This window comes from Nicotiana tabacum, chromosome 22 (genome assembly GCF_000715075.1).
Source record: "Nicotiana tabacum cultivar K326 chromosome 22, ASM71507v2, whole genome shotgun sequence".
In the NCBI taxonomy this organism is placed as follows: domain Eukaryota; kingdom Viridiplantae; phylum Streptophyta; class Magnoliopsida; order Solanales; family Solanaceae; genus Nicotiana; species Nicotiana tabacum.
Genome location: NC_134101.1, coordinates 192,652,735 through 192,679,745, shown reverse-complemented (window position 1 = coordinate 192,679,745; position 27,011 = coordinate 192,652,735).

Genomic DNA, 27,011 nt, shown 5'->3' with positions numbered 1-27,011 from the left:
TTAACCTTCTCTAAAGCATCATGAACTAAGTCCGTGCCCAATAATCTAGCCTCACCCAGCTCAAACCAGCCCACCAGGGATCTACACCGTCTCCCATATAAAGCCTCATACGGTGCCATCTGAATACTGGAATGATAGTTGTTGTTGTTAGCAAACTCCGCCAATGGAAAGAATTGATCCCAAGACCCTCCAAACTTAATCACACACGTACGAAACATATCCCCAAGAATCTTAATAGTGCGCTCGGACTGTCCGTCTGTCTGAGGGTGAAATGTTGTACTCAACTCTACCCGAGTACCCAACTCATGCTGAACAGCCCTCCAGAATCGTGATGTGAACTGAGTACCTCTATCTGAAATAATTGAAACAGGAATACCATGCAGACGAACAATCTCCTGGATATAAATCTCTGCCAACCACTTCGATGAATAAGTAGTACACACAGGAATGAAATGAGCGAACTTTGTCAGCCGATCCACAATCACCCAAATAGCATCGAATTTTCTCAAAGTTCGTGGGAGCCCAACTACAAAGTCCATGGTGATCCGCTCCCACTTTCACTCCGGTATCTCCATCTACTGAAGCAACCTACCCGGTCTCTGGTGCTCATACTTCACCTGCTGACAGTTGAGACACCGAGCTACGAATCCAACTATATCTTTCTTCATCCGCCTCCACCAATAGTGCTGTCTCAAATCCTGATACATGTTCGCGGCACTCGGATGGATGGAATACCACGAACTATGGGCCTCCTCTAGAATCAACTCTCGAAGTCCATCAATATTGGGTACACAAATCCAACCCTCCATACTTATACCCCATCATCCCCAATAGTCACATCTCTGGCATCACCGTGCTGAACCTTGTCCTTGAGGACAAGCAAATGAGGGTCATCATACTGCCGCTCCCTGATACGATCAAATAAGGAAGACTAAGAAACCACGCAAGCTAGAACCCGAATGGGCTTTAAAAGATCCAACCTCACAAACTGGCATGCTAAGGCCTTAATATCCATCGCCAGAGGCATCTCCGATGCTGGTAAATAAGCCAAACTCCCCAAACTCTCTGCCCGACGACTCATAACATCGACCACCATATTGGCCTTGCCTGGGTGATACAAAATAGTAATGTCATAGTCCTTTAGCAACTCTAACCACCTCCTCTGGCACAAATTTAGATCCTTTTTCTTGAACAGGTGCTATAAGCTTCGATGGTCAGTATAAATCTCACAAGGCACACCATATAAGTAATGGCGCCAAATCTTCAGGGCATGAACAATGGTAGCTAACTCGAGGTCGTGAACAGGTAGTTCTTCTCATGTATCTTCAATTGTCTGGACGTATAGGCAATCACCCTACCATCCTACATCAACACTGCTCTGAGGACAACCCTCGAGGCATCACAATAGACTGTATAAGACTCCGAACCTGTAGGCAATATCAAAACTGGGGCCATGGTCAAAGCTGTCTTGAGCTTCTGAAAGCTCGCCTCACACTCCTCCGTCTACTAGAATAGAGCACCCTTCTGGGTCAACCTAGTCATAGGTGCTGCAATCGATGAAAACCCTTCCACAAAACGACGGTAGTAGCCTGCCGAGCCAAGGAAGTGGATCTCTGTAGCTGAGGATGCTCTGGGCCAACTCTGCACGACCTCTATCTTTTTCATATCCTCCTGAATACCCTCACTCGATACCACGTGGCCTAAGAATGCCACTGAATCCAAACAAAACTCACATTTTGAGAACTTAGCATGTAACTTCTTCTCTCTCAAAGTCTGAAGCACAATCCTTAGGTGTTTCTTATGATCTTCCTGACTCTGGGAATACACCAAAATATCATCAATAAAGACAATGACGAACGAGTCAAGATACGGCCGGAACATACTGTGTATCAAATGCATAAAGGCTGCTGGGGTATTGGTCAACCCAAATGACATGACAAGGAACTCATAATGACCATACCGAGTCCTAAAAGTAGTTTTCGGGATATCTGGCTCCTGAATCTTCAACTGATGGTAACCTGAGCGCAAATCATTCTTAGAAAACACCCGTGCGCCCTGAAGCTGGTCAAACAGATCCTCAATACGAGGCAAAGGATAACGGTTATTAATTGTAACTTTGTTCAACTGGCAATAGTCAATACATATACGCATAGAACCATCTTTTTTCTTCACAAACAAGACAGGAGCACCCCAAGGTGATACACTGGGCCAAAGAAAACCTTTATCAAGCAATTCCTGTAACTGATCCTTGAACTCCTTCAACTCAGGAGGAGCCACACGATATGGAGGAATAGAAACAGGCTGAGTGCTCGGCAACAGATCAATGGCAAAATAAATGTCTCTATCAGGCGGCATGCCCGTAAGGTCAGCTGGAAACACATCGGGAAAATCCCATACTACTGGGACTGAATCAACGTAAGGGGTATCAATACTGGCATCTCTCACATAAGCTAGATACACATTATACCCCTTCTCAACCATATATTGAGCTTTAAGAAAATAACTGACTCTACAGGAAGTGTGATATAACGTATCCCTCCACGCAACATGCGGTACACCTGGCATAGCCAGAGTCACGGTTTTGGCGTGACAATTAAGAATAGCATAATGGGGTGACAACCAGCCCATGCCCAAGATAATATCAAAATCGACCATGCTGAGTAACTATAAATCGTCTCTGGTCCCAAAACCATGAAGAGTAACCAAACACAACTGATAAACGCGGTCTACAACAAGAGAATCTCCCATAGGAGTAGAACAATAAACATAAGAACTCAAAGAATCCCGAGGTACACCCAAATGCGGATCAAAATAAGAAGACACATAAGAGTAAGTAGAGCCTGGATCGAATATAACCGATGCATCTCTGTGATAAACCAATATAATACCTGTAATGACAGAATCAGAGGCAACAACCTCGGTACGAGCAGGAAGGGCATAGTATCTGGTTTGGCCTCCCCCTCTAGGGTGACCTCTACCTCCCCAACCTCCACCTCTAGCTGGCTGAGCAGGTGGGGTAGCAACTGGAGTTGTAATCATAGCGTGGGAACTCTACGGGGCACACTGTGGCTGAGAAGTCTGTGGAGGTGAACTCCTCCCAAGTCTAGGGCAATCCCTCACCACGTGGCGTGTGTCACCCCACTCAAAACAAGCTCTGGGAGGATGTGGTGGCTGTGACTAGCTCGGGCCAGGTCTGCTGGACTAACCTCTGAAAGCACCTCGCGTAGGAGGCACGCTAGATACTGATGGTGCATAATAAGGCTCTTGCAGCCTAGGAGGAGCTGGAGCACTACTAGCTGCTAGATGAGATAAATGAATATGGCGACTCATATAACCCCTACCATGACGACCTACAGCTGGAGCATGGGTACCAGAGAAATGACCCGACTCTCGAGACCTCTTGGCCTCCCCCTCCTCTCTCTCCCTAGCATGAATATCGACAATCCTCCTAGTAATGCTCACCACCCGTTGATAAGAAATATCTATCTCTAACTCACGAGCCATGCTAGATCTGATGCTGGGAATGAGGCCCTCAATAAACCGACGAACCCTCACACAGACAATAAACCGGTGAACCCTATGTGAACCATCGTGACGGCACCTAGTCTCTACGACTAGGTAAGCCTAAATTGCAGAAGATAAACCAAAATTTGTGGAAGTAAAAACAATTTAAAAAAAATAGGAATAAAGTAACAATAGTGTTTAAACGTGCCGCTCGGCATACACCATGTTTAACTCTCAATACTAATACATAAATCCAAGACCCGGAAACCCACGAATCATAGGCTAAGAAAAAAATACTACATAGCTCTAACTCCGAAATGTCTAATAAGAGCAAAAAAAATACAGAAGGGCTAAATACTAAAATCAAGAATAGAAAGGGACTCCTCGGTCTGCGGATGCGGAAGATGTACCTTGAAGTCTCTAAAGCAGTCGCCTCCCTCAAGGATGATAGGCCTGAGTAGTGGTACCTGGATCTGCACATGAAAAACATGCGTAGAAGGATGAGTACACCATAGCGGTACTCAGTAATTGACAAGCCTAACCTCGGTTGGGTAGTGACGAGGAAGGTCAGGGCCATACTGAGATTAAATAAATATAAAGATGACAGGATAAGATAATTAGTACAATTGAGAATCTATAGTAAGAATTTATTAGGATAATAAGAGTACAATAACGGAAACAGAGAATGAAGGCAAACCACGAGGAAGTACCACTCATTACAAGGATGATAACCGGGGATCTCTTGGTATCCCGAGGATCTCTTGGTATCCTCTATGTATACAAGGGATCTCTTGGTATCCCAAAGATCTCTTTATATCCTTAATTTACATGCCAAGGATCTCTTGGTATCCCTCACCTCAGTACAGATCATAAATACGTACAGGGGATCTCCCGGGATGCCGTCCCATAGCCCCAAATTAAAAACACACAGGAGCAACACAAGAATACTCAATTTAATGATAATTTCGTACCAAGTAAACAATTAATTCTAACCTAACATGCTTTACGTATTGCAATTAAGGCAGTTTAAGCAAATAGGTATTTAAGTCAACTAAACATGCTTTTCTAAACTACAACAGGCTAAATTCGCAAGTAGAATAAAACAGGGGGAAAAAGGAACTCAATTGAAATACTTAAAGTTAAATCGAATTTTCAACAATTAGCTTAAGTACACACCCGTCACCTCATGTACAAGGCATTTTAATTATCAAATATATCACGTCCTAAGGGGAAGGTCCCCCACACAAGGTTTGATAAGCCACTTACTGCGAACCAGCTCAAATCAATCCAAAACCACGCTTTTGCCACAAGTACTCGACTCCAAATGGCCCATATCTATTCAATTCAATTGCATAATGTAAATAACACTTCAAGTAACTGATTCTACAATTAAATTCTAAGCTAATACGCGAAATTAGGTAAAATGCCCAAAACGACCCTCGGGCCCACGTTTCGGAATTGGGTAAAATTTATATTTCCAAAATCCTCACACTCTCACGAGTTCAGTCATACCAAAAGTATCAAAATCGGAATTTCAAATGGTCCCTCAAATCATCACTCAAATCCCTCAAATTAGTCAAACCCTAACCCTCAATTACCACTGATTTTCTTAAATTTTTCATGCTTAAATTGATAAAAATCATTCCAATAACGAGTTTAGGGACCAAATACCTTACCCCAATGAACTCCTCTAAAACTTGAAAAGTGCTCCCCAAGCTTCTTCCCATTTTGAAAAAGATGAAAAATGGCTAATTTTCATGAAGGCAAGAATTTATATGTTCTGCCCAGCGATTTCTGCATTTGCGTCCCTAGGACCGCATCTGCGGTCCTACTACTGTGGAGCCTAGGTCGCATCTGTGACTTTAACTTAAAGGCCCATTTTCCGCATTTGCGGTTACCCTTCCGCAGGTGTGGTACCGCTTCTGCGGTGAACTACCCGCATCTGTGGTTCCTGAAGGGATGGCCAAATTCCGCTTTTGCGGCCACTTAGCTGCTTCTGTGGCGCCGCACCTGCAGAACCCAAACCGTAGGTGCGGTTATGACAGAATCAGCAGCTGAAGCTGCAACTTTAATTCCAAAATCTTTCCGTCAACCATCCGATATTATCCCGAGGCCTCCGAGACCTCAACCAAAAGCACCAACAAGTCACAAACCACTATCTAAACTTGTACCAATCCTTAAAACACCTAAACAACATCGAAACCTCGAATTAACCATGGATTCAAGCCTAAGAATTCCAAAATTCTCAAAATACGCTTTCGATCAAAAAGTCTATCAAACCTCATCCGAATGACTTGAAATTTTGCACACGTCACATTCAACACTACGGAGCTACTCCAACTGTCGGAATTCCATTCTGACACTCAAATCAAAATCTCACTATCGGACCAGAAACTTCAAAAATTCAACTTTCGGCATTTCAAGCCTATATTAGCTACACAACTCCAAAACACAATCCGTACATGCCCCTAAGCCCGAACTCACCTAATGGAGCTAACAAAATCATCAGATTTCCATTCCGAGTCCATCTTCATACTGTTTCGGCTACGACCAACTTTCCAACACTTAACCTCTCATTTAGGGACTAAGTGTCCTGAAACTCAAAACCGAACATCCCGGCAAATCAAAATAGCAGAAATAAACTTGGGGAAAGCGGTTAATAGGGGATCGGGGTGTTTATTCTTAAGACGACCAACCGAGTCATCACACCTTCCCTTCCCCAAGCCCCCGCTATGCTGATTCTACTTTTTGTGATGAAAATGATAGGGCTTTGGGAGTGGAATAAGTTGAGCATGGTCAAAATGGAGAGTTCAAGCTCATGTTAGAATGCCTAATTGAAGGAGGAAACAAAGAGTAAAGTGCCTTGGAGGAGCTTTTGGAAAATAGTCTCCAAAATGACTTGGCGCTTGAAAAGTTGCACTCACAAATGAGAGAAATGATTGAAGCTTTAGAGGTCCAAAAAGCTTCGGATATTAATGATAGCCAAGAATTTTCCTTAGATGTGGAAGCCAAAAATCCTTCCTTGGAACTTGATCAAAACTAAGAAGAACTCTCAAATGCAAAAAATGAGAAGATGATGATCATGTTGGAGATAATTCTTGAAAATGAGGAGAAGCTAATTTGCACTCGAGGACTTGAAGCAAGGCTTTACTCAAATAGATGAAGATATTCGCACTTTGGAAAATCAAATGAAAAAATTGGTTGAGGCTCACTATGCCCACCAACTTGAGAGTGTGGAAAGAAGTTAAGTAGAGTCCGACTATGAGGAAGAAAGTGAGCTTTACTTTGAGGAATCAAGAATTGAACATCCGCCAACCGACTCCATGAGTGTTAGTGATGCCAAGAAAAATATGGAATTAGAGTCAACCGATGTAAATGAAAATATGATTAAGATCGACTCTAATCCGGGGGAAAAAGAGGATGTCAAAATCGGGGAAGAATTGCAATTTGGAGGTTTGATGTCACATTCCAAAAATTGTTCAACATTGGAATTGTGTGGTGATATGGGAATTGCACTACACGAGTCAATGAGGGATTGCGAGGAGGAAAGACAAAGGTCATACATTTTACAATTTGATGGAACAAGAAGGCAAAATGACATTCCTCACATGAAAGCCAAGAAATGCAAAATGAAGAAATTGAGATTTGGCTTGATCATCTACTTACCACCCCCACTGCCCGTGGTCACAAGATTGATTCCAAGTTGGTGCCCAATTCATATCGTCAAAGTGGCGAGAAAAGTGGTAAAGTTATTTGCGTCGTGCCAGGATGTTAAATGCGGCGCTTGGTGGGAGGCAACCCATCGTTTTGAAAATTATTAGTCATTTTTTGAAATTTTACTTTTGAAAATAGCATATTATATTGTTTCTAACCAATTTGCTAAGTTTCATAATTTTTGGAGTTGATTTGAGTAGGTCGGGGCGAAGGAGAGCACGAAATCCAGTAGCTGAATATTGCAAAAGCACCACCTTTTGCATTTGCAAACTTTTGTTCGCATTTGCGAACCTGGTCCATCGCAAAACCCAAGGTTATGTCACATTTATGACAACTACAAGATTTACTTAGCTTCGCAATTGCGAAGGTAGTTCACAAATGCAACATCAGAGAGTTTAAATGGGTAAATTGATTTCACTCTGAACAAAACTTAGAAAATATGAGGCTCTTCAAAAGACAATCTTCCTCACTCTACTAACTCTCAAAGTCCACCATTTTTCACTCCTAAGTTCAAGCATCTAGGTATGAAAGCCTAATCGCTTCTTCTTCTTCTTCTTCTGAAAACCTACGGTTTCAAATGGGAAATATTCCTCTGCCCGAAATTGTTTAAAAATTGATCAAATCATATGTTGATTTCTGGGTGAGGTTGGTTGAGAGTGTGAGTCTATTTCTTTACTCTGAAAATGGGAAGTCTGAGTACCCATGGCCTTGTTAAATTAGGAGAGGTCTTGTGTGCTTCCTATGTGATCGATGAAAGGCCCGAATGAGATTCTTGGATGAATCATTGATATATTTTTAACTTATGGTCGTCTATGAAGTTTATTGCATGAGTCTGTGTTTGAAAATTGCTTGGGTTCTCTAAAGTTAGCCTTTGTTCGAAATTTTTGGGGCTTGGGACTTTCGTCTACAAAAAACCTGACTGAGGACAATGGGCTCGCAATTGCGATGGCCTCTTCACATTTGCAAAGAGGTGGTCGCAATTGCAAAACCTAGCAGCCCTGACCATCTTCACAATTGTGAAGATTTTTCACATTTCGGAGAACTGTCTAATCCGGATACCTTCGCAATTGCGAAGAGTTATTCGCAATTTCGACCACTGTTCCATCCTGTTAACTTCGCAATTACTAAGAAAATGTTGCAATTGCGACATCAGAGAGCAGGCAACTGTAGATTTCAAAATCCTGAAAAAAAATTCTAAGGCTAGGTTTCGACTGCCCAATCATTCCTTTGGAATATTTGACTCATTTTGCAATATTCTTCATAGTCATGCCATATTTTCACTCCTATCATTTATTTACAGGTACTATAAGCTGAAAATGAGTGCTAACTCCGAAGAATCCGCAAATGACAACCCCTTGGAAGATGAGGAGAAGTATGACCAACACCGGTTCTTGTTATTGGAATGCCAAGAACGGTACTATGCTGAGCAGATTTCGAAGAAGTTACTCCCAGAAAGCAGTATATTGCTAGATAAGAAGTAAGGGTTCCTGCCCGAGATGTTATTGATTAATAAAGAGCCAGTGTGAGAGGTAAGTTAAGATAAAGGAAATGACCCAAGAAAGATTACGCAGAATATTGATACAAGAATGGGCCAACAAGTAGTTAGAAATTGATTTGGGAAGAGCCTAACTATGGATAGACAAGAGGGTATAGATAAATCAACAGATCGTGCAAGATAAACGTAGTGAACCCCAACATGGGGAATTCAGTCTCACAAATTTGACATCATGACCTTGAGAAATATTAAGATAGGAGTTGGGGTAATAAATGTACCGTATGAGGGTAACGGAGATAAAAGGGAGTGCCACAGGGAAAACAACCAAAATATCAGCTCAAAAGCAACCCACGAACACAAGGTCATAGAGCTAAGTAACTACGGATAAGTATAGGCAAGGAAGGACATCAGGAGGTCCATTGAGTAGACAATGTAATGAGCTCAAAGTTTTACAAGAGTCAGAGGATCCTCTCTAAGTACCACAATGAAAGAATAGTTGAAGAAATAAGGAAGAAGGATTTAACCAAAGCACAATGACCTAAAAAGGAAAAGGTTGTGTAACAACAGTTTAACTATAAAATTGTATGCACTCTAAAAGAAAGTTTCACCTGCCATGGCAAATGACCGGTGAGTAAAACCAAAAGTAATATTCGAGACCATATGAGTTGCAAAAAAACTTCGGCATGCGTAAGAACTCAGATAAGCTAAGTATACACGCAACAAGGGGCAAAAAACCAGGAAAAGCAATTGCTTACATTTGAAGAAAACTAAGATTAAATGAAAATATTTATTCGATTAAAGATCAGTCGTAGAAGACTCTGGTATAAGCTAAAAGAAGGAATTGGGTCCAGATCATAAACAAAGGATTTAATCATTAGAAGATTGTATCGCGGTTTTCCATAGCGTCCATAAAAGGCTAAAGTAATAACTAAATGCCATGAGCAGCAGATCAGAAGATAGATTAGGCATATATAAAGGTTGATTAGAAGGAAGAGGAAACTAAAAAGTTACATCAACCAAGTAAATCAGAAGTTTGATAATTGGCCCCATACAATAATAGAAATTGGGATTGAGAACATTGCAAGATCATCCTTTAAATCAGAGGCATAAGAGAGATAGTACAATAAAACCACCATATTCTATAACGGCCCTACGATAAAGTCGGTTAGAAAAGTACCAGCCTCATAAGAAGTCAGTACGAAGCTCCAACCCGATTGTGTATACACCAGAGGTGCAAGTATTATAATAAAGCTTCAAGTTATGGACGTGAATTACACCTAGATGGAAGGGAGGTCATGAAAGAGATAGAAGATATGATGCAAGATTTTAAGGTAAGTAAGGTAAAGGTGAACAACGTATGAGATACTCAAAGGCAGAAGATCGTGAATAGTCCATACTTCAGATAAAGGCTAGAAGCGCAGGGATTCAGTATCTAGGAATAATAGTGGCATCGTCAGTAGCATATCTTCCACCCTATTGTCTAGGTATGGAAAAGTATGACTAAGAGAGTAAAGAAAAATTAGAGATGATGTGATGTATCGCTTGGTATTCCTGAATAACACAAGGAAACTTATGGTGCAAGAAATTTGAAGGAAGGTTGCGAGTAATATAAATAGATACATATAAGTCGCAAGCTAAAGTATAGTAAAGCAACAAGATTTTATGATAGGAGTAAGGATGAGAAAGGCAAGTGAGAAGGTGACGAGAATTGATAAGTCCTCGGATTAAGCCCACAAAAACAAAAGAGTTGATGGTTATCTAAGTTATATAAAGCCCAATATAGCCTAAATGAGCTCAAAAGAGTCTAAGACTAGTAGCATTTAGAAGAGATGGAATATTGCCCTGGTAGTAGAATGAGGATGTAATTGTGATAAATAAAGGATGACATTTGGGCCTTCGATTTAGTAATGATTATACGAAGAAAGGAAAGGGATTTGATGAATTGTACATGATCAAAATACCCACGTAAGATGAATCACATATGAAATGCGGTTATGAAAGCATGGAATTGCCCTAGGTGGATCAGTCTAACCATTTCAGATGTTCCCCAATGAGATGTGAGCCCTAGTGATTACGCAAGATGCTTCAAGTTATCAGTAGTAGAATTTAGATCAATATTGAGGTGAATCAATAATGGATAGATAAAAGTTACAAAATATGAGATAAGATTTGGCCATAAGATGAGCAGTAATGAATAAGCATTAAAGGACTTAGATTCATACACAAAGGATAAGCAACGGGAGTAACCTGGAGTTTGGTAACAGACCTTAGTAACAATAAATCGAAGTAAGATTTAAAGGTATAGTATGGCCTACTTACATGAAGTAAAGCTAGTGACACCCAGAGTGACAGCTTGTCATAAATTTGTAGTAGATTGGCTAAAAGTTGGAAGAAAAAGGAGAGAACAGTCACATAGGCGCACTTACAAAGTTAGAGTCATATAGGCTACGTGATAAAAGATAGCAACAGTTACAAGGTTGGAAGGATTCCGACCACGAGTCGTGGTATGAGAAAGAGGCCTAAGGCAGGAATTCTCTGGCCTTTGGGATTCATTCATAGAAAAGTTGCCTAGATGGCAAGAGGAGTACTAAAGTATTTGCAAAAGCTATGGGTTATGAGAATGATAAGTGCATCAGTCAACATTCGAGGACGAATGTTCCAAAGGGGGAAATAATGTTACACCCCATGTTTTAGTACATGAAAGTGCGCCATGAATAAATTGATATAAGCTCGGAAATGAGATTATTTTTGAGGTTATAAGTATTATGTTATTTCAAGCAAGTTATAAATAAATTCGTAAAGGTTAGAGGGTAAACGAATCAAAGAAAATGAGTTTCGTTGAAGTTTGATGTTTTGGGATAAAATATGGTCCGAGCTATAATATCTGGTATTTATGGACTAGTGCCATACAAGGTACTACATGACTATGATTGTAAGGTATACAAGGTATGTTAAAAGTGAGTAGTATTTTAAGTAATTTGATACAATTCTTAATTATGTGGGTAATTGGTTGATTATTGGTTAATGAGAGATTAATTAATTAAATAATGAATTAGTGGGTAATTAAGATTTTGGATAAGGCTTAATAAAGCTTCCCAAACGTGGCAGCCCAAGAATATTATTTTAAATGACTCCTTAGTCACATTGCTAGATGGCATTTCAAGAGAATTGGGTGGCTAAGTAAGCATTATTAAGTGGGGTCCACACCACTATAAAAAGGGACCTTTCTAAAGCCATCCATTCATTTTAAGGAAGTCTCCTACATCTTCTATGTAATGCTTCAAAGACCATACTTTTCAATAGTAACGTCAATCACTTCAACAAGAATTCATCCGAGACTTCTTAGCGTAGTAGCAACGGAATTTTGCGATTCTAAGGGAGCACGGTATAATCTTTCTCTAGAATATCATATGAATTTTCGCCTACTTCGATCCTCCGTTACGTGTTGTCACAATTAACGGATTTTAAAGGGATTGTCAAGAGAATCGGTTTACGTATGTTAAGGCTATCCCTTCTTTCTTTTGGCATGATCTATACGACACAAGCGAAACGAGCAAATGTACAACTTCCATAAATTACTCTATTTGTAGGCATGCTAGAGATGTGTATATTCTTATTCTCCCATATGTCATATTATTCTATCATTAGTTCATGGGTCTCAAAAATACATAAGTTGTAAAGTTTATTTCATGATGTTAATCAGAGGCATAATTGTCTTATGATGTACAAAGAGATTTTATTAATGTATTTCATATGCATTTCATGCATTTATACATGCACATTGACCCATGACCAGATGGCATTATATACGCGTATATATATGTATATGGGATATGGGAAAGTTTATGGCATTATATACGCACCACCACCTGATCAGCTGGTATATGTTGATGATTTTGCCCACAATGGCCGAGATGATATGATGGGATGCCCTTAGAAGCTTGATGATGTTATGAAACATGTACCTATGAACGACATAACATTCATACGCATATGCATGACACTATAAGTATTTCATGATTTATAGAGTTATCTAGACTTACAGGTTGAGTCATTTACTCCTTGTTTCTTCCATGTTTTTTACATACTTATTTATGTGCCTTACATATTCGGTACATTATTTGTACTGACGTCCCTTTTGCCTGGGGACGTTGAGTTTCATGCTCATAGGTCCTGATAGACAGATCGAGAGTCCTCCAAGTAGGCGATCAGCTCCGCGGAAGATGTTGGTGCACTCCATTTGCTCCGGAGTTGCTTGTTTGGTTAGTATAATTTAGATGTGTATTGTTTGGTATGGCGGGGCTCTGTCCCGACCTCTATGATATGATGTATTCTTAGAGGCTTGTAAACCGATATCATGTATACGGATTCTTGTATGGCCTTGTCGGCCTATGTTTTGAGTATATAAAGGATCATGCCGGCCTTATAGGCTCGTACGTCATATGTATAAGTTTGGATTATATGTTTGATCGTCAAATGTTGAGTATTTCTCCATGTTTTATTCTACTTATCTCACGATAGCCTCTCTGACTCATTTACCTATGATAGTACGATACAAAAAGATATGTTATGTTAGTACTCGGTTGAGTAAGGTATCGTGTGCCCGTCGCGGCCCATCGGTTTGGGTCGTGACAGAAGTGGTATCAGAGCAGTTCTGTCCTAGGGAGTCTACAAGTCGTGTCTAGTAGAGTCTTATTTATGGGTGTGTCGTGCACCACACTTATAAGCAGGAGGCTACAGGGCATTTAGAATTGTCACTCTTTCTTCTTACTCTAGATCGTGTGGTAGAGCTCAGCTGTAAGAAATTACCTTCCTAAACTCTATCTTATTCATAATATGATGATGCCTACATCTATAGATATGGTTGGTAAGGGATTGAATATGGATGTGGAAGAATTGAGTCAGAGGAAATCAATTTTGCATCATGATTATGATGAGTAAATGTAAGATCTCCAGCAGAACATGTGGATACTACCTCTCCGTGTCAGGATTGGGTACGCCTGATGCCTTCCTTGGATGTGGTAGCCGTTTCTCAGGCTCCCTCTCCGGAATCGAACCCTAATTCTCCGTCACCCATCACCACCATGGTAGGCAAGAATATCTATCCATTCTTATGGTAAAAAGGAATAAGAGATTCAAAAGATAGATACAAGTTTCAACAAGTAAAAGTAGCAAGGTAAGAAGGGTACGAGGTACCCCAGTTAATGAAGATTAACAATATTTACGATTCAAGCAGAGAAATATAAATATTTTGAGTTACCTTCAATTGTAACAGAGGTATGTACAATTGACCACACCCGTCTTAGTTATGCTCCATGGGAGCCAACGAATATAGTTAAGAGAAAGATGGGATATCAGATCCAGTTGGAGTTAATGTAACCCAAAATGTTGGATGGATTTTTTGCGTTAGATGACATTTCTGAAGGATATTGCAAATGTGCTAATAAATCTCCTTGTGAGACACCCAGATGGTGCACTCTAAAATAGTGCAGCTAGATATGAGTACTACAAAGATAGGCACTAGAAGTCTTGAAAGGGATAAATATTATCTTAGTGTGGCTCCCGTTCCTAGTAAAGAAAGAATTTTAGGCAACCCGATGAGCCAATAGATAGAGCAAGGTGAGCTAAAAGCAAAAGAATGCCCTGTTGAAAATTTCAAAATAAAGTGATAGACAGAAATATTAGCAGGAAATAAGAAGAGAGTTAATGAAGCATTATGAGTAAGATGTGATACATGGATGACAACAGTAGAAAAAATGACAGTATTATAGAGTATATAGTAAAGTGAAAGAAAAGACAAGAGGAGCCAGGCCTTAAGACAACAAAAGAGTATAGGCCATAAAGTTATATCATCATTTCGAGAAATAAATTCATGACTCCAACGCGACTACCGGAAGGGAGAGTTAAACCCTAGAGTAATAGAAATCAGTATAGACTGGTGAACAAGATAAACTAAACATGAATTAGGGACTGAGTGATTTGATAACAGTCATCATCATGAGAATTTTAGATTGCATTCCGGTGATAATAGAATGGACAATAGAAGAAGATTCATGAGAAATTCAGAGAATGGTCATTCACGAAGACGCTTTCCTAAAGCAAGCAATGTGAGCAAAGTTAAACTTAAGGGAATGTATGTGCCAATTACACTAGGTGTCTCCCTTATGGGTAAGGAATTTTGTTATCCTTGGTACAAAAGGATTAGCGTGAGGCAAGTAAGGGTCATTGATGATGTAAAAGATGCCTAATAGAAGAGGTAAAACATCTATAGGTAGATCATCGTAGCACTAAATCTTAGTACTCCCCTAAAGGGGGAAATATGGAGTGATGTGGCATTAAGTCAGAATTAAGTGGTTCTAGTAACAATGGAATGGTGAAGGAAGAATGCAATAAAATGAAAAAGGGATGAGATTGCACTTAATCAAAGCCTACAGATATGCTACGATACTAGAGCATTATGCAAACATGGCGTCAAGGAGAGGAAGTAAGGGTTAATGCCCGAGATGTTATTTATTAATAAGGAGCCAGCGCGAGAGGTAAGTTAAGACAAAGGAAATGACCCAAGAAAGATTACACGGAATATTGATATAGGAATGGGCCAACAAGTAGTTACTAGTTGATTTAGGAAGATCCTAACTATGGCCAGATAAGAGGGTATAGATAAATCAGCAGATCGTGCAAGATAAATATAGTGAACACCAACATGGGGAATTCAGTCTCACAAATTTGACATCATGACCTTGAGAAATATTAAGATAGAAGTTGGGGTAGTAAAGGTACCATATGAGGGTTACAGAGATAAAAGGGAGTGCCACTGGGAAAACAACCAAAATATCAATTCAGAAGCAACCCCACTAGCACAGGGTCGTGGAGGTAAGTAACTACGTATAAGTATAGGCAAGGAAGGACATCAGGAGGTCCATTAAGTAGACAATGCAATGAGCTCAAAGCTTTACAAGAGTCAGAGGGTCCTCCCTAAGTACCATAATGAAAGAATAGTTGAGGAAATAAGGAAGAAGGATTTAACCAAAGCATAGTGACCTAAAGAGGAAAGGGTTGTGTAGCAACAGATTAACTACAAAATTGTATGCACTCCAAAAGAAAGTTGCACCTTCCATGGCTAATGACCGGTGAGTAAACCAAAAGTAATATTCGAGACCATATGAGTTGCAAAAAAACTTCGGCATGCGTGAGAACTCAGATAATCTAAGTATACATACAACAAGGGGAAAAAAGTCCAGGAAAAGCAATTGCTGACGTTTGAAGAAAACTGAGATTAAACGAAAGGAATTATTCGATTAAAGATCAGTCGTAGAAGACTCCGGTATAATCTAAAAGAAGGAATTGGGTCCAGATCATAAACAAAGGATTGAATCATTAGAAGATCGTATCGTGGTTTTCCATAGTGTCCATGAAAGGCTAAAGTAATAACTAAATGCCATGAGCCATAGATCATAAGATAGATGACGCATACATAGAGGCTGATTAGAAGGAAGAGGAAACTAAAAAGTTACATCAACCAAGTAAATCAGAAGTCTGATAATTGGCCCCAGACAATAATAGAAATTGTGGTTGAGAACATTACAGGATCATCCTTAAAATCAGAGTCATAAGAGAGATAGTACAATAAAACCACCATATTATATAATGGTCCTACGATAAACTCGGTCAGAAAAGTACCAGCCTCATAAGAAGTCAATACGAAGCTCCCGCCCGATTGTGTATGCACAGAGGTGCAAGTATTATAATAAAGCTTCAATTTATGGACATGAATTACACCTAGGTGGAAGGGAGGTCATGAAAGAGATAGAAGATACGATGCAAGATTTTAAGGTAAGTAAGGTAAAGGTGAACAACATATGAGATACTCAAAGGCAGAAGATCGTGAATAGTCCATACTTCAGATAAAATACTAGAAGCGTAGGGATTCAGTATCTAGGAATAATAGCGGCATCGTCAGTAGCATATCTTCCAGCCTACGGTCTAGGTATCGAAAAGCCTGACTAAGAGAGTAAAGAAAATTTAGAGACGATGTGATGTCTCGCTTGGTATTCCAGAATAACACAAGGAAATTTATGATGCAAGAAAGTTGAAGGAAGGTTGCGAGTAATATAAATAGATACGTATAAGTCGCAAGCTAAAGTTAGTAAAACAACAAGGTTTTATGATAGGAGTAAGGATGAGAAAGGGTGAGTGAGAAGGTGACGAGAATGGATAAGTCCTCGGATTAAGCCCACAAAAACAAAAGAGTTGATGGTTTCTCTAAGTTATAAAAAGCCTAATATAGCCTGAATGAGCTCAAAAGAGTCTAAGACTAGTAGCGTTTAGAAGAGATGAAATGTTGCACTGGTAGTAGAATAAGGATGTAATTGTGATAAATAAAGGATGACGTTTGGGCCTTCGATTTAATAATGATTTTAAGAACAATGGAAAGGGATTTCTTGAATTGTATAGGATCAAAATACCCACGTAAGTTGAATCACATATGAAATACGGTTATGAAAGCATGGTATCGCCCCAGATGGATCAGTCTAACCATTTCAGATGTTCCCCAATGAGATGTGAGCCCTAGTGATTACACAAGAAGCTTCAAGTTATTAGTAGTAGAATTTAGATCAATATTGAGGTGAATCAACAATGGATGGATAAAAGTTACAAAGTATAAGATGAGATTTGGCCATAAGATGAGCTGTAATTAATAAACATTAAAGGACTTAGATTCATACACAAAGGATAAGCAACGGGAGTAAACTTGAGTTTGGTAACAGAACTCAGTAACAATAAATCAAAGTAAGAGTTAAAGGTATAGTATGGCCTACTTAGATGTAGTAAAGCTAGTGACACCTAGAGTGACAACATTTCATAAATTTGTATTATATTGGCTAAAAGTTGGAGGTAAAAGGAGAGAAGAGTCGCATAGGCGTACTTACAAAGTTAGAGTCATATAGGCTGCATGATAAAAGATAGCAACAGTTACAACGTTGGAAAGATTCCGAACACGAGTCGTGGTATGAGAAAGAGGCCTAAGGCGGGAATGCCTGGCCTTTGGGATTCATTCATAAAAAAGTTGCCTAGATGGCAAGAGGAGTACTAAAGTATTCGCAAAAGCTATGGGTTATGAGAATGATAAGTGCATCAGTCAACATTCGAGGACGAATGTTCCAAAGGGGTGAATGATGTTACACCCCATATTTTCGTACATGAATATACGCCATGAATAAATTGATATAAGCTCGGGAATGAGATTATTTTCGAGGTTATAAGTATTATGTTATTTCAAGCAAGTTATAAATAAATTCGTGAAGGTTAGACGGTAAACGAATCAAAGAAAATAAGTTTCGTCGAAGTTTGACATTTTGGGATAAAATATAGTCCGAGCTATAATACCTGGTATTTATGGACTAGTGTCATACAAGGTACTACGTGACCATGATAGTAAGGTATACAAGGTATGTTAAAAGTGAATAGTATTTTAAGTAATTTGAGATAATTCTTAATTATGTGGGTAATTGGTTGATTATTGGTTAATGAGAGATTAATTAGTTAAATAATGTATTAATGGGTAATTGAGATTTTAGATAAGGCTTAATAAAGCCTCCCAAACGTGACAACCTAAGAATATTGATTTAAATGACTCCTTAGTCACATTGCTAAATGGCATTTTAAGAGAATTGTGTGGTTAAGTAAGCATTATTAAGTGGGGTCCATACCACTATAAAAAGGGACCTTTCTAAAGCCACACATTCATTTTAAGGAAGTCTCATACATCGGCTAGGTAATGGTTCAAAGACCATACTTCAAGCCACGTATAGCTACTGGAAAAATGTCTTGCAACAATATATGATGATCATGACATTTCAATTCATGTATCTTTTTTCCTGTACATTGACACATCTTGAAATGTTTGAGGAAAAGGCATCAGGAACCTTCAGATTAGCTAAGAAACTTCATACCTTCAGTTTCTCTTCCGGGGACAATACATAGCATGCTGTCGGTAACAAAATATTACTCTCATCCTCAATTGGATGCAACCTTTGTCTGATTCCAAGGTCCATCAAGTCACGTCTACTTTTCAATGTGTCTTTTGTCTTTCCAACCTTATGTCGCGCCCCCTTTTTCTCACAAAATTGGGTTTATGACATTTGGGAGGACAACTTATTCCCTTTTGGGAACTGGGTTTGAATTTGAAGAGTCTCCACCTAATGATTAGGGTGCATTAGGACACCAAGAGAGTTTGATTTGAGTAACCAGAGATAGGGTGAGGGCTTGAAATTATCCCAAGGGGAAGGTGTTAGGCACCCCTCAAGATTCACTAGTGTGGTTCCTGGCCAGACTATTGTTGTTAACTTAGGTGCAAATAACACGTAAATAAATAAAGCTTCAAATAAGAGGGGATTTTCACATAAGGGTTTACAAACAAATAAAGCTGGAAAGAACTAAAAGAAAGCTGATTTTTCTTAAAAAGAGTTTGAAATTCTTTAAAAGAGATAAAAAATAAAGGAAAGGGGGTCCTAGGTTTATTACTAATATGTATCACCCCACACAATGCCCAGTAATCACTCCTCAATGAGGGGTTACATGTGGCATTATCGCGTGGTCATCATATCTATCTACCATTCCCACCCCGTTAAGTATTAAAGCGCAGAATGGTCTCGTTACTTATTGCATGCTATTACCCGCCCCAATCCTGTCAGTCCTGGAGGCATTTAGGACTACTAATCCTAAAGGGAGGGGATATCGACTTATTTGAAGTTTCAAAGGAAAAATTCTAAGGCGACACGCAAGAACATGTATAACAAATTGGGAGAAAGCACATAACAGGCAAAAGGGCTCAGAAATACCTCCTTTAGTCAAAGAAGCACGTAGTTTAGCATGTATTTCATGTACTGTTTAGGGTCTAACTAAATACTAAATGTGAAAGAACTTAGAGGTTGAGGCAGACTGATTTATTACATATTTCAGATAAGAAACCCGAATCAAGCCTGCCTGCTGGTTGCAATTAGCAGATCCAGTTTATAACTTTTATCCTAAGGCTTGCCTAAGTGTCGGACAAGGATCCTATAGGCATGGTATCTATTGAATTCAGGAAAGCAATGAAATAATAAGGTCATACGTGAATACCCGCCCCTTTTTTTTCTACCCTTTTGCATACGTGATTACCCGCCCCTTTTTTTTCTAACCATCCCCAAGAGTTTATTACAAATTTATTACAGCCCAGAATAAAGTAAAAAATACATCAGAGAAAAAAAAGTACAACCAAGGAGAGCCTGATTCAGACTTCATGTCTGAAATATGATGTAAACCAACTCCATGAGATCATGATCCAAAGCCTTTCTCCCATTTGAGTGTGTCAAAGTTCCCTGAGAGTCTCAAATTAACTCTGGACAGTGCTCACACCCAAATGTATTACCAGATTTGGACAAGTGCGGTGTGGAAAGGCCAGCCCTCAAGTGTCCAAGTTCAGAGGAACTCAAGGTCCCAAGGCAAGGCTCACAAGAGGGGGTAGAACTTAAAGACTAAGAGAGAGTGCAAGTGCAGAAACAAAATTCTGAGAGAGGGAAAGGGGAAGGAAAACAACTATAAATAAGTATACATAGGGGTACAGGGGAATGGGGAGGTTGTAAAGAGCTTATTGCTTAGGCAAGGGCAGGCTTTAGGCATGCTCACCAACGGCGGATGCTAGCATGCCATAAGCTTGTCAAAACACACATTAATGGAGGCTAGGATCCCAAGGGATCAGGTTTGATTCATGGGCAACAATTTACACATTGCCATTCTCCAAACCATAGCTTAAACACACAAGGGGGTGGAGTAATAGGGATTCATAATAGAACATGCAGGATAAAAATCAGTAATGCTGAACTATACAGAAACAGTAAGTAGTTAGGGATACAAAAAAGCATGAATAAACACATTTGTTGTGGTGCTGAAACTTAAATCAGAACATACCAGTTTCAAAGAAACACAACAAAGAAAGGCAGTAGGTCTTGTAAACAGGCCACAATGCAAGCAAATAAGAGAGAATACTATTGCGTGTAAGTGTAGTTTTAGAAGAAAACTATGAGTGAGGGATCCTCTTGTCGTGTCAATGCAAAAGCCAAGTATTTATAATGTGAAAACAGGCAGAAAATAAGGCAAGAAAACAATTATGGGACTGTGTATCAATTAAAAATCAACCAGTATCAAAGGCCTCCTTTAATAAAGGAGTTAAAACCAAACGGTAATGGATAAAAATTATTTAAGGAAGGAGATAAAGCAAACATCTTGTGCAAAGTAGGCAATTGGGGGTAAATACATAGGAGTTTAATTAAGGGAAGAATTAATGAAGAATCTTTGAAATATACGGTTAACCAAATAAGGTAAGAAACACAATAAATCAATTAGCACATAGTAAATCAAGGAGTCAGGGATTCGAAGTTATAAATAAACCAAGTCAGAATAGGAGAATCGAAAGGCTAAGGGAAAGTTCTCGAATCAACCGAAGAATCAGGGAAATCAATAAAACAAGGAAAGAACCAATCAGACTCATACAGGGAGGTCTGAAATCAGTCCCAAATTGAAGGCCATTTTAGAGGGAAACTCAGCATATAAAAGAGTATATGAGTATTAAGCAGGCAAGGCTGAATTTAGGACAAAGAGAAACATCATATAATAGCAAACACAGGTAGTCACATAGGTTGATTCCAGTTACTCAGTAACAGAGAAAAGATAGTATCGAATAGCATACTGATGGGTCAAGTAAAAGTCCTTATAGAGTTTTAGCAGGAAATTAGAATCATATAAGGAAACAAAGATTCAGAAATTCAATCAAGCAGTAGATGAAATATTTTCAGAAACTCGAATAGGTTCAAAGAAATTAGGGTTTTGAAGACAAACAAGTTCAAAGATGAAGAACAAGTGAATCACATAGCGAGTGGTCTCAAAACTCGAATAAATCCCTAAATTTTAGGGTTTTACCATCAATCGAGCGTAGAGATGAAAGGACGAGCAAATCAGGCAGCAATACTAATGAAATAAGTTCAGAAATCCTAAAAAGGGAACTAAGACTCTTAGTATGCATATTCCAATAGAATAACATAAGAAACACAGTAGGGAAACAACATGAGAAACATGGTAGAAGAATCAACATAAGAAACATAGTATAAGAAACATAGAAGAACATAAGAAACACAGTAGGGAAGCAACATAAGAAACATGGTAGAAGAATCAACATAAGAAATACAGTAGAACATGCTAAAGATCAGAGAAACTTCTAAACAACTCAACAAAACCCTAGATCGGAAAAGATAAAAGTTTTGAAAGCAGAGTTTTGAAAGCAGAGTTTTGAAAGAAACTTTGAGAAAACATTTGAAAGCTTAGGGTAAGCACAGATCTATAACGGATCTAAAAGAATCAGAAAAACCTCGAAGGTTAGGGTTTCAGAAGAAACCCAGAGGGTGAGAGAGGCTTGGAAATCATCGATCTAAGCAGGAGAGGTCGAGATCAAGCTCGAATAACAAAAGCTAGTCAGAACAAGGTCAAAAATGGCTGGAGATAGCCATAGCACTGAAAGCATCCGAGGTCTGGACCAAGATTCTTCATGGTCAGGCCGTGAAACTATAGTGACCAGGCGTGTAAGAGTGATAGGAGGCCGGTATAGGGCTTCAATGGCTTGGAAACCATGGATTCCGGCGATTTTAGGGTGGAAGCGTAGGGAGGCGGCTAGGGTTTGAGAGAGGAGTTGAGAGAGAAATGAGAGAGGAGGGAGTTTGAAGGCAGCTACAGGTGCAAATGACTAGGGTTGGGGGGTTGGTCGGGATTAATTTAGGAAATGTTAAATGGTGGTCGTTGATCATTTTGATCAACGACCTGGATTAAATGGGGATCCGGGCGGGTTATTCAAACGGGTTGTGGGTCGAGTAGATTTAGGATTTGGGTTGGGTAATTGGGTTTGAGATGGTGTTCAATTAGGGGTTCAAATCTAGCCAAAATTGAAATAAAAATGGGCTATCATTTAAATAGCCATTTTTTCTTTATTTATTTTATAAAAAATAGTAAAATGATTTCCAGAAATAAATTAAAAGCACAAAAATGATTAATAATACATAATTATCACATCAAAAAATACTGAAGTTAATTTTTTAAATATAAATACAATTAAATCTTAAAAGAGACCAATATTGCAATTATATGCAATTTAGATTTAAAAATGACAAATAAATTTGCAAAAAATATGCAAAAAATTATGTTAGCTATATTTTAGTATAAATATGAGAATCCAATAAATGACTCACCAAAATAATAATTTTGGGAATAATTATTGGGTTTTTCTTGTTAAAATAGGGCAATAAATTGATTTAAAAATCCTTAGAAACTAAGAGAAAAATATTAAAACCTTGGGACATACTTACATATGTATATGCATGCTATTTTGAATGTATTTTACATATAAATATATACAAAGAAAAATTGGGTATCAACAGCTGCCCCTCTTTATCCGGGAAGGATGGAAGAGTTGTCGGGTAAAGATATGATGGCCAATTTTGACCGAACGAAATGGTTTGAGGAAACTTAGGTCATACTCTGGCTTCTGAGCTGCATACATATCCCTGGTTCTACATGAATCCGGCCTTATGTAGTTCGGGATTCGTCGGCGGAGTATGCCGATGGAAACTTTTCAAGAACGGACGCAATATTCGGGTTGGGCTGAATGGTTAAGGTCTAATAAGGCTGCGGGAACTGGAGCGGGATCGCTCTTGCCGAGATGGCCGTTATTCGCTGGTTTACCTGCAAATGAGCAATACAAGCGTATATTGTGCGGAAGTTTAAACATGATGCAAGTTCCCGTTGGACCATGAATGTTGTCTTTGGACGGTTAAGATGACGTCTTCAGACCATGACGTCCTGGGCCATGAAGCGTATGATAAAGGATTCGCAGGCCATGAAATAATGCTCTCGGGCTATGAGAATGATGCCTTCGAACTATGATGCCTTTGAATAATGATATGCAAAAGATTAAAGGAGTCTTCAGGCCATGACATGGTATTCTCGGGCTATGAAAATGGTGCCTCCGAACAATGACGCATTTGCACAATTTGGCGATATTTCAGCCTATGAAATATAGTATTTGGTGATCTTTCAGTTGTGCAAATGTAGATAAGGTGGCGATCTTTCAGCTATGCAAATGTAAGTAAGGTGGCGATCTTTCAGCCATGCAAGTAGAGGAGGTAGAGCTTAACCTCGGAAGGCAAAATGGTAGCCTTATGCAACGCAAGAATGCGGATGGAGATAGTGCTTAGTCTCGGAAGGCAGAATGGTAGCCTTATGCAATGCAGGAAATGCGGATGGAGACAGTGCTTAGTCCCGGAAGGCAGAATGGTAGCCTTATGCGATGTAGGAAATGCAGATGGAGACAGTGCTTAGTCTTGGAAGGTAGAATGGTAGCCTTATGCAATGCAGGAAATGCAGATAGAGATAGTGCTTAGTCCCGAAAGGTAGAATGGTAGCCTTATGTAGTGCAAGAAATGCAGATGGAGGTAGAGCTTAACCTCAGAAGGCAGAATGGTAGCCTTATGCAATGCAAGAAATGCAGATAGAGGTAGAGCTTAACCTCGGAAGGCAAAATGGTAGCCTTATGCAATACAAGAAATGCAGGTGGAGGTAGAGCTTAACCTCGGAAGGCAGAATAGTAGCCTTATGCAAGAAATGAAAGACATAGAATTTTCTTAGCTGATAGCTGATTGCGATATTGTGGCTGCTGGGGATATTGTGCCTACTGGGGACACTGTTGTGTGCGGATAGCAACTACGAATAAGTGCAAAAGTTCTGAGAGTTGTATTTCTGAATAGTGTGTCTTATGAGTGTATGACATATTTGATGACTTTGCAACTCAAGTACCTACATTCAAAGAAAAAATGTAAGTTTTGTAGAGGGGGCGAGGAGGTTAGTTCGTATCCCCGCTGGCTTTGCTTGACCCGTTTGACTTTGGTATGGTGAGACTGTATGTATCATTGGGGTAGCGTTGCTAAACAAAGTAATTTCAGTAATAAACATGCATGATTTTTGTAAAAATACAATATAAGTATATAATTAAAAAACAACTTTTAGATGAATCGATGACTGTGACGTGGTTCAGGACATTGCAACCTCTCTTGGTACGGAATTTTGAGGCTCCTCCACAAAATTCTGCCCCAGTTTAATGGGTTGATGTTTCTGACTGTTGTTTGCGATGATTGGCTGAAAACGACTTCGGAATTTTGAGGGTCCTCCTCAAAATTCTGCCCCAGTTTCCAATTGCGGGGGGGGAAATGAAATTTTTATTGAATTGTGACCGAACCCATAGGGCTGCCAACGTATCCCATCTTAAACGGGAATCAGGTCAGGCGTAGTTCAATACATCGATGAGGAAAGCACGAAAATTACACATAGTATTGCTTGACTGCAGCTGAGTTGATCGGTTTTGGCTAGACTTCTCCGTCCATTTCCGAAAGTATGAGGGGTCCTACTATTAGAACCCGGTGAACTATGTACAAACCCTGCCAGTTGGGAAAGAATTCCCCTTTTGCTTCATCTTGATGTGGAAAAATTTTCTTTAACACCAGCTGCCCCGGTGTGAACCATCTTGGCTTGACTCTTTCGTTGAAGGCTCGGGACATTCTGTTCTGATAAAGTTGACTGTGGCAAACTGCATTCATTTATTTCCCATCGATAAGAGCCAGCTTCTCGTAACGACTCTTTACCCACTCTTCATCGTCGAGCTCTACTTCCTGTATGATCCTTAGGGAGGGAATTTCTACCTCAGCGGGAATGATGGCCTCTGTACTGTAAACTAGCATCTAGGGGGTTGCCCCAGTTTATGTGCGGACTGTGGTGTGATATCCCAATAAAGCAAATGATAGCTTCTCGTGCCACTACTTATGCTTCTCTATCATTTTCCTCAATATCTTCTTGATATTCTTATTGGCGGCTTCTACGGCTCCATTCATCTGAGGCCTGTAGGCTGTAGAATTCTTGTGTTTGATCTTGAAGGTTTCACACATAGATTTCATCAAGTCACTATTGAGATTGGAGCCATTATCAGTGACGATTGACTCCGGAATCCCGAATCGGCAAACAATGCGGTCGCGGATAAAGTCTGCCACGACTTTCTTAGTCACGCCTCTGTAAGATGCTACTTCAACCCATTTGGTGAAATAGCCGATTGCTACTAGGATACACCTATGCCTGTTGGAGGTGGCGGGCTCGATTGGTCCAATAACATCCATTCCCCAAGCGGCGAACGGCCATGATGAGCTCGTTGCATTAAGCTTGATTGGAGGTATCTTTATCATGTCTGCATGTATCTGGCAGTAGTGGCATTTCCGGACATACTGGATGTAGCCCGTCTCCATAGTCATCCAGAAGTAACCAGCTCGGAGCTTTTTTGCTAAGACAAAGTCGTTCATATGTGGACCGCAGGTCCCCGCATGAATTTCCTCTAGTAGCCTGGATGCTTCCTTTGTGTCGACACACCTTAGTAACCCAAATCAGGAGTCCTCTTATACAGGATACCTCTGCTTTGAAATAAATTGTTGGACAACCTCCAAAGTGTGCGTTTCTGAGTAGGTTTTGCAAGTTCTGGGTATTCTCCTTTCGTCAAATATTCCTTGATATCATGAAACCAAGGCTTTCCGTCTGCTTCTTCCTCAACATAAGCATAATAAGCTGGCTGATCATGGATCTTTACCAGAATAGGATCAATAAAGTTCTTGTCTGGGTGTTGTATCATGGATGATAGGGTAGCCAATGCATCGACGAATTCATTCTGGACTCTGGGGACATGCTGGAATTCTGTCTTCGTGAACCTCTTTCTCAACTCCTGTACATGATGCAGATTAGGGAGTATTTTGGAGTTCTTGGTCACCCATTCTTCTCAGACCTGATGTATAAGCAAGTCTGAATCTCCAATTACTAGCAATTCCTAAATGTCCATGTAAATGGCCATCTTGAGCCCTAGGATGCAGGCTTCATACTCGGACATGTTGTTGGTGCAAGGAAACCTAAGCTTGGCGGACACCGGATAATGCTGACCAGTTTCTGATACTAGGACTGCTCCTATGCCAACTTCTTTGAAATTTGATGCTCCATCGAAAAACATTCTCCAACCATCATAGGATTCTGCATATCTTCTCCTATGAATGATACCTCTTTGTCAGGAAAATACGTTTTTAGGGGTTTGTATTCTCCGTCCATGGGATTTTCAGCAAGGTGGTCTGCTAGTGCCTGTCCCTTGATCGCTTTCTGAGTCATGTAGAAAATGTCGAATTCACTCAATAGGATT